The 18,524-nt window shown below is 41.6% G+C and overlaps 1 protein-coding gene across 13 annotated transcripts in view; it reads right to left on the reverse strand.

Annotated features, from left to right (window-relative positions):
- The window catches only part of MAP7 (microtubule associated protein 7), a 113,678-nt gene that overhangs the window by 48,879 nt on the left and 46,275 nt on the right, over positions 1-18,524 (reverse strand). The gene's annotated exons all lie outside the window — the stretch shown is intronic.

Consider the following 18,524-nt stretch of genomic DNA (forward strand, 5'->3'; position numbering starts at 1 on the left):
AGTAATGAAAGTTGGAAAAAACCCGATTAGCCCAGCTTTAAAATCTAGACAGATGTCAGTCACTGTGTTAGATGCACTTCAGAAAGCATAATTCAGATTTTTTCAGATGCCTCTAAGCATTTCCTGTGTTTGCCAGCTTTAGCAATATACATCAGGCCTTAGTGCCTCGGTGAGTTCATGCCTTTCACGGCCTGACAAAAGTCTTTGTTTCCCCTTTACCTCCTTCACAGGCACATTTCAGAATAAACATAAAGGATAAGCATAAAGGGGGGCTGGAGCACCTCCCGTATGAAGACCGGCTGAGAAAGTTGGGGCTGTTCAGCCTGAGAAGAGAAGGCTGGGTGGAGACCTCATAGCAGCCTTCCAGTATCTGAAGGGGGCCTATAGGGATGCTGGGGAGGGACTCTTCATTAGGGACTGTAGTGACAGGACAAGGGGTAATGGTTAAAACTCAAAACCTACGACCTGAGGACTTTGCTGTCACCATCCTAGCTAGCTAGGCCATGGCAGTTAAACCTCAGGTGTAAAGGGTGGGACCAGTTCTGCACAAGCTGCCCTCACCTAAAAATTTCACTGTGCAGGCTGGAAGGGCTCACTCTCACTTGTCTGTATGGACGGGTGAGGGTCGAAACGGTAGGTGACAAGGTGCGTGGGAAGCTGCAGATCCACCTTGCATGCAGGCGGTTCAGCGCATGGGTAGCTCGAGATCACTCAGGAGATGACAGTCCTGGTTGGACACTTCCTGATTGCCTAAGCAGCCTTTATTTTCCAACCAGAATTGCATACCCCACGTGCCCTTCGTCATCGTGCTTGTAGTGTGGTTAAAGCCCTTCCCAAATCTTCGCTTGTGAAGCCAAGCCATCAATTGATGGGTTAAAACTTAAACAGGGGAAGTTTAGATTGGATATAAGGAAGAAATTCTTTACTGTGAGGGTGGTGAGGCACTGGAATGGGTTGCCCAGGGAAGTTGTGAATGCTCCATCCCCGTCAGTGTTCAAGGCCAGGTTGGACAGAGCCTTGGGTGACACGATTTAATGTAAGGTGTCTCTGCCCATGGCAGGGCAGTTGGAACTTGGTGATCTTAAGGTCCTTTCCAACCCTAACTATTCTATAATTCTATGATTCTATTACAGAAACAAAATATATGGCGAGAAGAGGCAGAGTACGGAAGTGGGAATCTATATGATGCTTTTTGAGGGGTGGAAGCAAGTGAAGGAAATAGGAAGATAGTGTTAGTCAACTCTTCAGTGTTCAAAAGCTATGTTTTGCTGATAGCAGCAGTCAAAAAATTAGTCACCAAAAAAGGTGTGCAATTTTAAATAATCGTCAAAAAGAACCCACTCCCCTTAACAACTGTATGAAGTCTTTCGTGATCTGCAGAAGTAACTACTATTAGTAACTGAATTTAACAAATATTCATTCCAAAACATGATAAGAACTGTCACATCTTAAAGTCAGCCCAACAAAACCCAGAGGCCCGAAACCTACATCAGGATTCCCATCAGCCTGGCCTAGGGCACCATATATAAAACTGTTATAAAATAATACAAATATGGGTTCTGAGCATTAGTGAGAGCACTGATGTTCCAACAGTTTCAGCACAACTTTCTTTGCATCTCTCATAAAGCACATGTACATTATTTTCTTCAAGCATTGTGCCATGGGATTACATAATGCTCCATTAACATCAAAACAATGGTCTAAAAGCCATCCAGATGATACATTTGTGACAGGGCCTCGGTACACAGAATAATATTTTTTCCATATTTCCTCCTCTGACATTTCCTTGGAATGTTTTGTGACACAGTTTGAGTACACATTCATATGATCACTCATATGAGAAGTGATGAATAAAAGAATAGATGGCACAACCATAAGTTTTAACAATGCTGGATATCAAATAAGAATTGGCACAAGTATTTAGTAACTAGTGTAGGTGTGCTCCCACATAAAATACCTCTTGCTCTAAGATACAAACAGATTAATCAGACAACTAAACATCTAAAATCCAAACCTAAATATTGACAACATAGGTCCCATCTAGACTCACTAACCTAACTCCTGCCAGGAGAGACAATAATTCAACTACCTAATGCTTGCTCTGTTGCTTATCTTGAACCACTATCTTTACATGGAGAGAATTAATGTTGTATAAAGAAGTGTCAGAAGTAAGGGGATATTTTGCTTGAAGCATTCTGGAAACTTAAAGGGCTGAAGATCAACAAAGGGTCTGGATCAGAAGGCTGGAGCACCTCTCCTATGAAGTCAGGCTGAGACAGTTGGGTTTCTTCAGCCTGTGGAAGAGAAGGCTCTGGGGAGACCTTAGAGCAGCCTTCCGCTCCATTAAGGGGATCTACAAGAAAGCTGAAGAAGGACAAATAAGGGCATGTAGGGATAGGACATGGGGTAATAGCTTCAAACTGAGAGCAGATTTAGATTAGATACAAGGAAGAAATTCTTTACTATGAGGGTGGTGAGAAACTGGCACAGGTGGCCCAGAGAAGCTGTGGATGCCCCATCCCTGACAGTGTTCAAGGACAAGCTGGACAGGGCTTTGAGCAACCTGGTCTAGTGGAAGGTGTCCCTGTCCATGGCAGAGGGGTGGAACTAGATGAGCTTCAAGATCTCTTCCAACCCAAACCATTCTATGATTCTGTGATCTGTCTTGTTAATGCGTGCCACAAAGAGAAGTCTGACTATCTTTTATTCGACCCCATAAGGTATTTTCTGATATATGGTTCTTCTGCTGTGTATTTTTTACTTTCTAGTGGTTTTGATGTTAAACCAAAACACTAAGTGATTTTCCCATTGCCACAAAAGAACCCTCCTGCCTACCCATCCCAACTGAATGGGACATCATACAGGTAAACACTCCACCCCAACCTCCCACTGATGGGAAAAGCTGTAAAGAGCTGCACCGTGCCACCTTCACTTTGCAAGGACCTGTTTCAGTGAACAGACTTCCAACAGCCACTTGCAAATGAACTCTCTAAGCCAGGATGGTCTGGTTAGATATTAAACTTTTCTCTTTGGCCTTCCTCTCCAGGCGAGATGTTATATAACATCTGTCCTCATGGATAATACTTCCAGATAAGAAAGTCAGATGAAAAGCTTTGTCTAAGCAGGGCTTAAAAATATGCAACTTCATCTACCCATCCAGTGCATGGACTTCAGGGACTGCACAGAATCGCCCACAGAGTGAAATGCTGACAGAATCAAAACCTTGTTTTCTTTCTAAATGCATCAGTGCAACACTATATTACTGTGTTTGGAAATTTCCCCCTCTCCCCCTTTACAGGTAAAAGCATATATTTTATAGTAATTTTAAAATCGAGCTGTATTATCCATTTTACTTCAGTTGTTCCTGCTAAGGGGTCAGTAACTGGGTAGCAACCGATGGTAGTAGAGCACTGGCCTGGCACAAGGGTTGCTCTGACCTTACAACTTTTATTGACTAAAGCAATATCTCTACTACTATATAGCTACAACTTTATGCTCAACATTACCTAACATGTCACCCAAAAATCACTGATGTAGGAAACTGCAGCAGGTCAGTGCAGGTTAGTGAAACTCCAATTTGCCGTGAGGAGAGCTTTGACAAAGCTGCTTCGAACTTGTGGAATAATCTGCTCCAGCTGCCAGAAATACAGACTCTTGAAAGTAGTCACACAGTTCCTCAATTTTCCATGAGTTTTTCCTCCCTCCTTTCATCACATGCTTCTCCTCCAGTGTTACATAAGTCTGCATGAAACGCCTAATTGCAAGTATGCAAATGTAAATTTAACAAAGAAATAAAAGCCCAGACATATTAAAAATGCACATCTATCAGATTATTTCAAGATATGTGCTACTGATAACAGCTTAAAAGAATAGAAGAGTATAGAATTTCTATTTTAAGGCAGCTTTGGGGGATTAAAACGCAAGTGTGAAACAATGCTGTGAACAACATATACTTCGGCAATACAAGCTAAATACCTGAGTTAAAATGCTGCCTATATATATATGAGTATATACTTGATATCAAGTACCTAACTTGATAACAGAAAAAAACGGAAAGGCTGATGGAGCTGGGTCTCTTTAGCTTGGAGGAGACTGAGGGGTGACCTCATCAATGTTTACAAATATGTAAAGGGTGAGTGTCAGGATGATGGAGCTAGGGTTTTTTCAGTGATGTTCAGTGATAGGACAAGGGGCAATGGGTGTAAACTGGAGCACAGGAGGTTCCATGAGAACATCAGGAAAAATTTCTTTACTGTGAGAGTGACAGAGCACTGGAACGGGTTGCCCAGGGGGGTTGTGGAGTCTCCTACGTTGGAGATACTCAAGGCCTGCCTGGACAAGTTCCTGTGTGATGAACTCTAGGTTACCCTGCTCTTGCAGGAGGGTTGGACTAGATAATCTTTTGCGGTCCCTTCCAACCCTTGGGATTCTGTGAAAGAATTCAAACTAAGTTTTCTTGGCTTCATTTTGCAATAGCAGAGAAAGAAATGTCACATTTGAAATTTGATTACTTTAGGTCATACTCCTGTGAGTCCAGAACAAGTTAAATTTGCAAAATAAACTGGAGGACACAATCACCAAAGCAACATAAAAGATTCTGCTGCCATATTGATACAAGATCATTGCATTTTGGCCTCTTAAAGATGTAACATGGTCTATTAGACCCTGAGTGGAATCAAAGAACACTTAGCAACTCTCTTCCAGCTCTGCCATTACTATATGGCATAGTATGAAATGGAAAACTAGGCTTCAGTTTCTCTATCTGCAAAAGGGACAGCAGAAAAGAGATGTACTGCTACTAAATACATACACACTTAAACACTGAGCTCTGAAGTAAAACCAGTTGTAGCACAGAATTTAGTATTTAAACATTTCAAAGGCCGAAAAGGGAATACATAAAGCTGACCAGTACTAGGAACGATATCTGTAGGTTCAGCTTTTAGTTTTACCTTGAACCAAGTTGAAGAAGATCAGCCACAGAACATGGGCAGCTGTACTAATGGGTCTCTACTTCCAGAAACAGAATCTCCAACAGATGAAATGCAGTGAGAAGGGGCACTTGGGGACCACAAGCAAGAGATGGTGTCACAGAACTGTGTCAGGGGCAAGACATGCACAGCAGTCCCCACAGAACTGCACCCTAGCAAGACTCTGAAAAGGGGAACTGTATGAGAGCTGCACAGCCATGGATGACAGCACAAGCACAGGTATGCTTGTGCCAATACATAGCAGAGGAAATACAGCTTATTCCACCTCCAACTATTCCCTTATGAACATTGCCAAAAAAAAAAAACCACAAAATCCCCACACTGTCATTCATATGCTTATACAGTATTTTATGCCTAATAAGCACAGTGTAAAACTGCATAGTTTGAACTAGTCAGGATTAAGCAGAAACCAGGGCTTCCTAGGACTGTATAAGCAAGAATGAAGTGAAATTACTCTAGGCATTTTTATCTAGCAGGTAGGGAGCAGCAGCTGGCTAGAGGTATCGCTGTGCTGGGTGGAGTGTGTTGAAAGTGCGGACAGAGGTCAGAGCTGACAACTTTTATTAGCTTAAATGCAGAGCTGCATTAAGTCTGAAATTCTGAATACCTGACTTGGGTAAGAATCAGCATTCAGTAACTGACTGTTCTTTTCTAAAGCAACAGCACTGAATTTTAAGACTGAAGAGTTCACATTATTGGCAAAACTGGAGTGTTTATCCCACTAACAAATCCACATGAGCCATGACCTAGGGGCTGGGTGGAGGAAAAACTAAGTTCAGTGTGAATTAAATCTTTCCCACTGCCTGTGACTCTTGCTTTTTCTTACATCCACAGCTTATGAATAATACTTTAGTAATATGTATACATGTAAAAGCTACTCTCCATATTTTCAGAAAAATATCTCATGCAAGCCTTATTCTTTGTATTATCAAGTGTCCATATATATATATATACTTAGGTAAACAGCACACTAAGTAATATTTTAGTGTCATTAATTGCTCTAGAGTTAAGTACCACATTCATTCCATACTTGCACTCCATACTTTTCTATTTGTGCTTTAAAATTAGAAGCTTGGGAACAAAGGACAGTGATTTCTCCAGAGATAAACAGGTCTGAAAATCCTACGGCTGGCCAAAAATTACCAAGATAAATGCAGCTCAGCTGGCAGATACAAACGTAAACCCAAGCAGACAGATGTCTAACACTGAAATCGTCAGCATAAGTCAGGATAAAGTTATGATCTGCTCTCCTTTTCAGAAGTGTAGGAGACAGTAAGTCTCAATAAACAAGAAAAAACTCACATGTGCACTTATTAAAAAACTACAGCTTTCACAAAACCCACTTGTCAGTAACAACTCTGACACTACCCACAAGAAGAGCTTGGGGAGAAGTGCCCTGGCAATCAGTTCCAGCACAGCTGGAGACATTTTCTGATATTGTTGCACTGTACTGGAAGTTGGACTGACCTTGGACAGATAAACTTTCTTAGGCTGCTGCCTCTGAGCTGAACACTGAGTCAAGGCTACTCCTTCCTTTCATTTATTCATTGTATAAGCACACTCTGAAGCCCCAGTCTTGTCCAGGACCTGATGTGCTTTTTCATAACATTATTATAAAACAGTACTTTTAGTGCACCAAAATTACACTACAATGAGCACTAGCTTTGCTTTTGTAAGCTCTTATGTACACATACATAACAGTTACCAAAGTGCTTCAAAACAAGACACAAGAAAATTCTTACTTTCAACTAACACATGCTACAACACAACCCTGATGAGAAGCACAAAGATGGATCAAGCAGAGATCCAAACACAAAAGCTTGAACATAAAACCAAACCATCATCTTTTTTCATCACTGAAATCTATTTGTACATACTGCTCAGAACACCTGCATCCAAGATGTTTACTCCGACATTTGAACCATACAGGAACCAAGCATCAGCATTTTAGTCTTATAAAACATCTCCTTTTCTCCTCCTCTGCAACAACTTAAAAATTCCCTTTCCTGCAGGAAGTAATAAATGGTGGCTCTTGGGTTGCTGTTGGCCTCCAAAGTAGTCTGCCAGTAGTCAGCTCCTATCCACAAGACCATTCTGAAGCAAACTTCATCCTTTAAAAATCATATTGCAGAGCCCTTCCCATGAAGCCGATGTACTGTCCTGGCAGCCAGAAGACTCTCCCTGAACAGTTACTGAGGGCAGGACAAACCAGCGGGGTTAGAACTCCCTGCTCTGAGTCACTATGTACAAACTGCTTCCGGGTGATATCAGGAAGCCCCAGAGACTGGGAGTTCAGCTGGGAGGCTCAGAGGAATGCTAGGGTTGATCTCAGAAATCAAGATGCTTTTTAGCAGAACAGAATGGAAATGCAAGGGAACTGCCTGGGGATGCGAGGACTGTAGGGCTGAGCAACAGGTTGTAGGAGGGAGAAGAAGAGAATCAGAGTACTCCCATAGAAGGAGAGGCCCGAGTGACATTAATGTGCATTTTGGAGCAGCTTGGTCACAACAGCTGTGATCTTTTTAGGGAAGGGGGAATCCACTTGCTTTCTTACAGTGGCTTTCTTTCAGGTTAATCCTTTGGGGAAGAGGATACACATAGGAACAGAATCAAAGTGTCAGGATGGAGAGTCTACACTCTACACACTGTCAAGCCCCTTCCACCAAAAAAAACTCAAGCCCTCACAAAAGCCCTGGTATAGACAGTTCGTAAGGAGACACTAGAAACACTTCCCTATGTGTCATTTTGCTGCCCTCTCCCCCCCTCCCCGCCACTTGAGCCATAATCACCAGCAGGTGTTGTAATGGCTGCATCCGGCTTACTCTGGACTTTGGAAAACAAATGGCAACATGGTAGTCAATGAGTGTATGGAACAGTGATTCAGATGTGTTACTGACATGCAAACCTGACTATAAATCAATCATGTTACTTTACAAATAGTGGCAGGTCAGGGCCCGCTGAGCAATTCTTCAAGGCAGTGGGCTGCACAACAGGATGTCCCTTTGAGGAGGGACACCTCTCAAGGTTATTTCTTGAGGTTAAGAGATTCCTTGCCTCAACAGTAAACTTAGAAATCTTAGCTAAGCGATATAGAGGACTGATTGCACATACATAATCCTTTAGACAGACTGCTGACCAAGACTGTGACTAAGTCTGGATCCAGCCACACCTAGACTCCTCTCAAAGGAGTTTAGAAAGCCAGGGGGTCCTTTCCAAGCCCCACGACTCAATAGGAGGGTCTCCTTGACAGTTCTTTCTTACCCTTTCTTCTATGCAGTAAATATCAAGTGTACCTTGCCACTGAATCTTATTAAACCACTGTGACACTTACTATTAACTCTTGTTAAATCACTGCTTTTTAAGGTAATAAATATATTGCTGTTTCTCTTATGAGTGAAGCACACCATTCCATCCACAACACCCTAACAGAGCTATCACTTCAGAAGAAAAACAGAAACACATCCAAACCAACATCCTCAGGCTTCTTAATTTAAATGCTTCAGAAAACTGTTAGCATAACGAGTATGGTTATATGTTAGAGCTCCAATCAAAATCCTTTTGTAACAATATATTCCAACTAGTAACACTGATAAAATTATTTTTAAAAGATGTACAAGGCTCTGCCCATTACTATAGCAGTGAGGCAGTAGATCTTATGCATTTCAGTGATTTAAAACTGAGATCTAGACCTTCGTTTTGAAAGAAGAGGGGTGCCTAATTTTGCTTAGATGTCAACTCTTAGATTCTCCTGTTATGGGAAGTAGGTCAAAGGAACTGTTGAGGAAATTAGGGTGAAGAAAAAGTACTTACAGACTATGGACCAGTTTGCTATTTTTAGTACAGCTAATACAAGTCTTCAGAATTTCAAATGTAAGCTTTTTGAAATTTCCATCATTAGCAAATGTAAAATGCCTATTCTTTTAAAGTTTAAACAGCATTACTTACAGAGTACATTTGCAAGTTAGAAGTTTGACTCAGAATATCTATTTTTAATTTCTTGCTGAAATAGTAAAGCAAAGCAAAGTTCCTGCCTTACTGAAACACACCTATGAATCAATTTAATATTAAAATATTTTCAGTTTTTAGAATTTTGAAGTACATGTTTTCATGCTTCCAATACTGTGGAGCTCAATGGTGTGGTTTGCAAATACAAATAAATTAAAAAGACAACAAGCTGCAGTGACCATCCCAGTTCTTTTTGCTCTGGCATTTGTCACAGAAGTCTACCATCAGTTTCCATACAAAGCAGTATTACTAATGTTCCTTATCTCTGGTGTCCTTGCTAAATAGAAATGAAAACTCATCAGCATTAGTGTTTGCTACTCATGGAATAGTACAGAAGTTGCCATTGCTTTTATATTGTAGACTAGGAAGGTAAACAGATGATTTTAACTGCCACAGCTAATTCAGCACTGAACTGTAAAACACTAAAATCAGAGGCATAAATAGATTCCTTTGCAAACAATCCACAGACATAAAACTGGATTACACAAATAACTACAATGAAAGGGATACCTTTTTAAGATTAAAATTGTGTAACTGCCCTATGGGAGATGCATATTTATAAAAGATTACTTTCGGCTGACTATGTTGGCTTTAAAAAGCATTGCATTCTAAGTTATTAAATAAAGCAGGAGGGCATACCAAACAGTGCTTTTGTAGGAGGAGAGCCGTTACGCCACTTAGAGTCTCATAAAGATAAAAGAAACACAATAACTGTAAGAGCACTTACAAAGAAGCTGACACATTATTTCTTATGGATAATCATACTGCATCATCTTATTGCAATATGAAACAACTGTATTAACATAGACACTGGAAAAAAGTCCCTGTTATCTGCTGAAAATGCCTGTGCTGTGAAGCAGTGGCTCTGCAGCTGACCAGAAGGCTAGCAAGCTGTCGTGGTTTAAACCCAGTCAGGTAACTCGTTCGCTCACTTCCCCCCCCTTTTCTTGCCCTCCCCCTGCTCTGCAGTTTAGTAACTAAGGTATAACACAGATCACTACTGCAATGATAATAATGATAAAGGAAATAACAAGGGAAGAGAATACATCACTGTATTAACAGAGTTGCAGGTCAGGTGTCCTGTCTAGCTGCAAAAGGCTCACAAAGTCCTTGGCCAAACCCAGCTGAAAGTCAAAACACTGCACTGCACCAGCTACCAGACTGGCTAGACACAAGCCCAGCCAGATACAGATGAGATACACAAATGGAAGCTTTTTAAGCACGTATCACCAAAATAAAAGCTGAAATGCCTTCACCTGAAGGCATGCAGAGCAACCTCAAGTTCCAGACACCCAGCATTTTTTGCTGTGCAGCATGTCTTTGGCCATGTGTTCTACAAATGCCAAGACTGGGCAATAGGCAACCTGCAGTGATTTATTCGTGACCATGTTGCTTAAAGGCAAAACAATTTCAGCCAAGTTGCAAGTGCACCAGCTCCCTCTCCTTCCCAGATTTCTGACTGCTGCAGGCAGCATTTCCTACCAGAACATCAGAGAGATGCCTACATCCAGGACCTGTGTTGGTGTATTGTAGTAGTTGTACATGGAAAGTCAACTCAGAGATTATGAAATGGAGCACCTGTATATTTTTCTAAATGAAAAACTTTTCTGGACTTCAACTAGAGAGCTTGCTCCAAACTATGAAGTAATTCCTGTGAGTATTTCCAAGTCACTCTGAAGCTGACACCTGCTGCTGAGACCTGAAGAATTAGCCACAGAGTAGCCTGCTTTCTGTATCACACTGATCCCAAGGTCAGCTGAAGCTGGAGAGAGCAACTTGAGTATTCATTATTTGCTATTCTTGTTCAGAGGGCACAAGGATCAAAGTACATTGCAGCCTTTGAATTCTACAGATAGCAATTGCAGTACAGTAAAAACATGGGGATAGAAAGAAGGGGAAAACACATACTTAGCTATACATTATTAAGCAATTTGAGTTTGAAATCTAAGCATTTTTAAAAACAATGCAATGTCTTTGGTCTCAGCTTTCCAACAGGAGATGGTAATGATTTCTCTCCACAAAAATAAATAGAATAAAACATTCTTTTGATGACATACGCATTTTAACTAAAATGTGCGTATCACCAAATGAACAATATCTACTGATTAATTCAGGAGACTCCCACAAGCTCCCAAAGTGACACAGTGCTTTCTTCTTGCCAACCCACTAACACAGACAAGCCATCACATTCCTACTGAACTCAGTGCATATCCACCCTTTTCTCTATGCTTTCAACTCTTCCCAAATTTGTTCAGGCTGCACTAGTCTGACAGGATTTAAGGCCGCTTGCACCGAGGTCCATAGCTACCATCCCAGTGACTTCATGTTTAAGATACAGAGCAGACCTTTAACGGTTGTACTTCTGCCATGGCAACGTACTGATCACTCAAAAAGCAAGGCACAACTGTTTATCTGTCTCACAGTAAATAATCCCTTTCTACAGTAACAGAGTGAATCTGTTGCTATATGGGGACATCTCCACATACATATAATCTATTCAGGTGCAGGCTGCATATGCCTTTTGTAAGAACAAATCCTTCACTGACATCTCGGACTGCTGAGCTTTGCTCTTGACAGGCAAAATTTAGACCATGGAAGCAAGGGGAGGTTTTAGAACTGGTTTTTTTCTATAAAAAAATTCAGAGCAAATTCAGATAGGTACTGCTTTTTCTGGACATTATATAGAAAAGACAGATTTCAGCAGCTTATTTTTCTGCTTTAATAATCTCCCTTTTGTTGTGTATCTGTAGGCACATTCTTAACTATTAGAGTGCTTCTACGCACACACCCCAAAAAAGGGCTGCAAGTGTTTTAAAGAGGCATAAAACACCGCAAAAGACAGCTTCTCTGCTCCTGGTACCTAATTATCTTCACATACCACCACAACAGGCCACTTAGGTTTATGCCTGGAACATTTGCTGGGATGGGTCTCCCAGAGCCAGATAAATTCTAGACCACCTGCAAGTTAGTAGTAACGTAACAAGTAACACAGGTAACCATTTCACTGCTGCTGGGTTTCCCAGGCAAAGCTCTGCAGCTCACACATTTTGTAGAGATGTTCAGAGTCCTCCTTCCAGCCTTAGACAAACAAAAGCTACAAACTACAGAGGTAGCAACAGCTACCTCTCAACTCCAGACAGCAGGAAAATTCACAGAATCTGGGCTTTATATAAGCCCCATTAGAAGGGGAAAACGGAAGACCCAGGAAACTACAGACCAGTCAGTCCTACCCCTGTGCCTAGCATCATCATGGAGCAGATTCTCCTGGAAGGCATGAAAATCAATAAGGTGCTTGGTGACAGCCAGCATGGCTTCACTAAGGGGAAATCCTGCCTGACCAATTTGGTGGCCTTCTATGATGGGGCTACAGAACTGATGGACAGGGGTAGAGCAGTTGATGTCATCTACCAGGACTTGTGCAAAGCATTTGACACTGTCCCACATGACATCCTTGTCTCTAAATTGGAGAAACATCAATTTGATGGATGGACCACTAGGTGGATAAAGAACTGGCTGGATGGCCGCACGCAAAGAGTTGTGGTCAATGGCTCAATGTCCAGTCAAGTGATGTCTGTCAGGGATCGGTGTTAGGACCGGTCTTGTTCAACATCTTTGTCGGTGAAATGGACAGTGGGATTGAGTGCGCCCTCGGCAAGTTTGCCGATGACACAAAGCTGTGTGGTTTGCTTACCTCATCCCATTGCTTTTAGCCTTATATACACAGGTAGTCTGAATATCCACCAAATCAGAGGGTGATATATAAAAAAAAAAAAAAAGAAAAAAAAAAAAGAAGTAGTATTGTCATTGTATTTGGTACCTTAGTTACCTGGGGAAAATCCACCATGGTGCCTGTCTGATTGTGTCTAACAGAACAAACAATAGGATGTGTGGAACTTGTTGCTTTGTTCTTCTGATCTAGCTTTTTATTGTTTTATATGAATGATAGATAATGTAAAACACCTAAGCACTGTATCATGCTGTAATCAAAAGAAATCTATTTAACACTGTGTTAAGTATTCAAGAACAAAAAAAAACCCAGAACTTATTTTAAACCAAAACCCTCAAGTGCTCAATATTTTACAACAGATACCTCATTCTTGATACTGTGACTTGCACAGATCTTTTTGGACTAATATTTCTTGTAACTAAACTACAAACTGTTTCAAATCCTAGATTAAGACACTGATATAGAAAAACGTTGCAATGAAGTTTCCATTAAGCTGTGTCTTCACAAATTTAGGTGCGCAGTACAGCTGAGATAGATCAAAGCCTGACTTAATTCACAGTTGTTTAGCCTTACTGATGAGAGGGCTATTAACTTTCAAGAGCACAACTACATGCTTAATTATTTGATAGTATGTACATGCATAAGTTAGATGAAACCTAGCTGCATGGGTAGGTTTCACTCTGAAATTTCCTAACTCTTCAGTGCTTGAATTTGGAACCTTAAAAGTTAACAAGAAGCTTGCATTATGGGCAGAGATACATCAGTCACCTGAAATGAAAAACATACAAGCATAAAAAATAGGCAATTTTACAACCACCACCACTCCCTACTCCCCCAGTTATCAAATCAGTTTAGGAAATCTTGTCACGATTCTCTGGGATAACAGAAACTGATTAGGCAGACTTATACCACCCTACCACTAGATGGGGAGAAGAACACATTTTGCCGCTATTTTCCATTCGTTTCCACCCGTTGTGTCCTGCCTTTCTACTTTTTACCCTTGTAGTTTTCAGGCTAGCATTGTTACAACCCAAACACCTCACCTCTCTCTAGTGGCATCAGATCACTTTTCCTGCACACCCAGCAGCAGGTACCTAGGCAGCACAGGAGGAGAGCAAGCCCCTATGCTTGTAGTCAGTGTGCCTGGTGCCAAAGCAGCGTGCAGAGACTGGAAGCAGCCAGGAAAGAAAGTCCCACTCAGTCTCAGGAGCTCCAAGGAGGAGCATGCTCACTCATTCCATGGGGCTGGTGAATTATGCAAACATTGATGAGCCCAAACCATTTGAGAGGAAAGGCTTTTTGGCTGCCTTAGTTCAGGCAAAAAGCCTGAACAAAAATATACCACTCAAATACTGAATGCACCTTGATCAGGCATGAGCTAACTGTGACTTTTTATGTGGCTAGTTTGGGTGTCTTTTCATAGGGACAGCAGGAGGAGTAGCTCTAAAAACAAATTAATACTCTTCCCAGTTTCAAATCTCCTTTAAAACAGTGTGGCCTTAAGCCATCCCTATGAGACTGATACTAAAGTGGTGTTTTTTTTTCAAGAGGCAAAAGTCCCCATTACTTTCGCATGTCTCATTCTTCAGCAATTGGTCCATTTGCTCAATATAAACAAAATAAAACAAGGAGAGAGAGAGCCTGGCAAAAGAGAAACAGAGGCCAAACCATTTAAATCTAGCGAAGTTACAAAGAGACTGAAACAAGGCTCATTTAATGGGAAATGTTATGCAACCTTAATTATTTGCTATCTGCCTTGTAAAATTCAAATCAAGCATAAGAAGGATAAAATTCTCACTTCGGGTTATTTTATTATGCAAAACCTCTTGGCTTTACAACATCACTGAAAAGCTTCATGGAATTACTGCTCTAATTCACAGTGCTTCCTCTTTATTGTGGGTGCAGAAAACAAAGAATTTACACTTCTAAGCCACATACTTCATTGCAGCAGCCTAACCATGACAAACTGGTACCAACAAAAGTGAAACAAATATGGCTTTTTCTGATAGCAGAGCTAAACCTTTAATTTCATGAAGACTGTTTGAATTCACCCCCATAAACAATTACAATATTTTGCATTACATTATTACATTATGCAAAAAATTACATTACACATTACATATTACATTATGCAAAACATTAGCAATATTTTGCCTGGGAGTTGTATCCCTGCCTTTAAAGATGACATGTTTTACAAGGACAGCTGGACTATATTCTAGTGCACCATGTATACCTCTAGAACTTCCCACAGAACATGCTCTTGGTGCCAATTCTTTAGTTTTGTCAACCAAATAGAGCAAAGAAAACAGACTGTCAAATAAGAGTGTTCGCTGTAAGTGACTTAAACTATCTCACCATAATACTTCAAAATCCCATCTGTTGCTCTGTAATGTACATTAAATATTCCAATTCAGCACAGAAAAACAACAATATTTACATTACATAAATGGTGTAAAAAAAAATAAATAAAAGGATGGGCAACATAATGCTGAAGTCATAGTATATGACTCCACACAGCAACACACCATTCACCATGTTTGAGTCATACTGCTGAAAACCCAGGCAGCTTGTGCCAGTGCCTGGTAACCAGTGGTAACAGGTCCAGTAACTTCAGACAGGGTGACTGGGCTTCCCCTCTTTGCCCTTAACTGGGGAGGGTGGGATGGAGAAGTGCTCAAGACGGCTTCACCTTCAGGCAAGTCACTCAAGCACTGTCCTCCAGCTCTTCCCTTTGCTCACCAAGACAGTGGTTGAGAGGCTAGTTGCTAGAGCCATTAAGTTTTCTTGTGCCCAACCACTGAACGGAACTGGTTCCATACCAACAATGCAATGGTTCTCACAAATTGCCTTCAGTATCCCCAACACAGACAATTTCCTGGCTTGACTGAACACTGTGAAGTTTTTGGTTATGTGGGAGACAGACACTGGGTTTGGCTACACAAAACTCAGGGCCATGTAGATCAGTTACATCAGGCCTGGTATTAGCTGCTTCCCAGGCTCTCTGTACTGCAAAGGTGGAGATTATTTTTAAAGGATGAAAATGGCCTTACCTACAAGGCTATGCTTTGAGCTTTGCCCTTATGAATGCCATTCCACAGGGAGACAGAGACTCATCAAGCCTGCTTCAATCCTTCATAAAAGTATTTGTCATCACAAAGGACTATAATACAGACTCAAAATTACCAACTCTGAGATTAAACCCTAGCAGACTCCCACTAAAATCTCAGACAAAGCTTTTGTAATGAATGGAGTCTCACCAATTGCAAACAGCTCCAGATGAGGGCATTGGTGCTTTCCATCATTCTGCCAGTCTTCAGTGAACCAAGGATAGAATAATTTGCTATGCTGAGTTTCACTTGAGAGCAGAGCATTACTTCATCACAACCATGCTCCATAAGTCTACTTATTCAGTCATTGTCTTCCTGTTAATCAGGTGACCATCAGGTTGGAGTTGCTCATGTCATATACCTGCCTATCTTACAATTAAACTCCTATTCCTATATGCATAGCTGTTAGTGCAACCAGACTCAGACATTTCTGCAGTGAGTACAAAATTATTTCTTCCAGAGCAGACACAGTATGTTACCGCTTCATCTCAGGACACCCATTCTTGGTAAATTCCTGTCTCATCCTTTTTATCCATGAGAGTACAGTATTTTCCACATATCCAGGCAGTCAAGTAGCTCACCACTAGTGAGGTTCCAGGCTAATAAAGCTCTATGGGATGTGACTAAAATAATATAATATACATCCACCTTACTGATTTGTCTTCGTTCACACAGTGGAAGTTTCAAAGTCAGTGTCATGGTTTAAACCCTAGCCAGACAGCTTGTTCACTCACTCCCAGTGAGCGGTGCTGGGCTGGAAGCAATGGAGGCCCCCCCCCCAGGCTCTCCCCTTCTCCGCTCCCAGAGGAACGGGGAGGAGGATCGAAAGAGTGCAACTCCCATGGGTTGAGACAAGAACAGTCCAGCAACCAATGTACAACACAAATCACCACCGCTACCACCAATGACAACAATGATAAGAGAAAATAACAAGGGAAGAGAATACAATACCACCGGCCAAGAAACGAGTCCAACCCAGAAGCCCCCGTGTCCTTCTGGGTAACTCCCAGTCACCCCCCACCCCGGGCATGACGTGCTGTGGTATGGAATACCTCTTTGGCTAGCCTGGGTCAGGTGCCCCGTCTCTGCTTCCTCATGGCTTCCCCTCCTCCCCGGCAGAGCATAAGACTCACAAAGTCCTTGGTCAGGGTAAACACCACTTAGCAACAACCAAAAACATCGGTATTATCAGCACTGTTCCCAGGCTGGAAGTCAAAACACAGCACTGCACCAGCTACCATGAAGGAGAAACACGACTGCTACTGCTGAACCCAGGACAGTCAGTCACTGTGAAACAGTCACACAGGGTGCTGCTTTGTAAGAAAGATCACCTTGGTCTGCAGCCCTTGATCAGCACAGCCAGGCGACTCCAGAACATTACTGCCCTTGCTCTGAACAATTAGGATTCATATTACATCTATCTATAAAGGACACAATGAACTCTGTTTCTGTCCGAGAATCTTTAAAACATTAGTTCAAAAAACTGGAGTGCCAGCCAACTTACTTTCATTAGTGCTTACCTATTGCTGTGCCAGCTTTGCAATTAAAAAAACAAACACCACAACAAACGCATCAGCACTTTTTAGTTCCAACAAGCATTTCTCTTGCTTTTAACAGAACACCAGTGCCAGAAGCTGATGCAACTAGAGACAAAACACTGCAAAATCAAGGTTTGCAAGACAGCAGTTTAAAGGTGCCCTCAACACGTATATCATCCACCAGTTCTTATCTGTAAGCAGCAGGTCCAGCAGAGCATGTCCCCTAGTCAGTTCACTGATCACTTGCATCAAGAATTGTTCTGGAATGTACTGAACTCATTTCCAGCACCCAGCCGCATTGCCCTTCCAGGAAAGTGGTTAAGAGACACCCTTGAATACTACGAGCCTGTAATTGATTTCTCTAGCTGCCTAAAGGCAGCAGAATCAGCTCCCTCTTCTTAATCAGAGGTCTGCAGCAGACATTGACAACACCACTATCTGTGCTCCTTACACACAAGATCTCTACTGGCTTGTCACCTCCCCAAGGCAAAGCACAACCTCTCCTCTTTACCTGTCCACCCTACTTTTTCCTCTTTTCACCCAGTAAATTTTGGCCTAAAACGCCTCTCAGGCTCTTTGGCTGACAAGCCCCACACTGTGCATGGCTTGACCAACAGGTCTGGGGGTGGATTCACTCCTGGGCTGGATGTTTACTCTGCGGTCCATACTCAGCTTCACAAGTACAGATCATCACAGATGAATGGGAAAACTGGTATATCATTCAATTTAAATAGCTTTATTTTGGGGTAGGTTAGAAAGGGATAAGGAACAGTTTTATTTCAGGGCCTAGAAAGCAGAAAAATAGATTCTGAAAAGAATAAAGCAACAAATAATGCAAGGTCTCCTGACTTCTTGGTCTAAAATTACTGCAAAGCTGAATATGAATTCTTAACATTACAAATAGGCTTGCGATATTCATTGAGGCCTTGGGAAACAAGTGACTGAGGAACTGGCTGTTGTCATAACAGTAAGACAAAGTAGAGACCTTCCTTGCTAAATTACAATTCTTCCAGTGCTTTCACATAATACAGACAGGAATTATGCTGCCTGTAAAAAAAATAAAGTACCCTAACCACCACAGCTCTCCAGCAGACTGCTTTTTAAATTATTTATCAAGAGAAACACAATACTTTGCCAATTGTTCAACATTCACACAGCT

This window comes from Pezoporus occidentalis, unplaced genomic scaffold (assembly GCF_034315485.1).
Source record: "Pezoporus occidentalis ecotype Australia unplaced genomic scaffold, CSIRO_AGI_Poc_V1 ctg61, whole genome shotgun sequence".
NCBI classification, from domain to species: domain Eukaryota; kingdom Metazoa; phylum Chordata; class Aves; order Psittaciformes; family Psittacidae; genus Pezoporus; species Pezoporus occidentalis.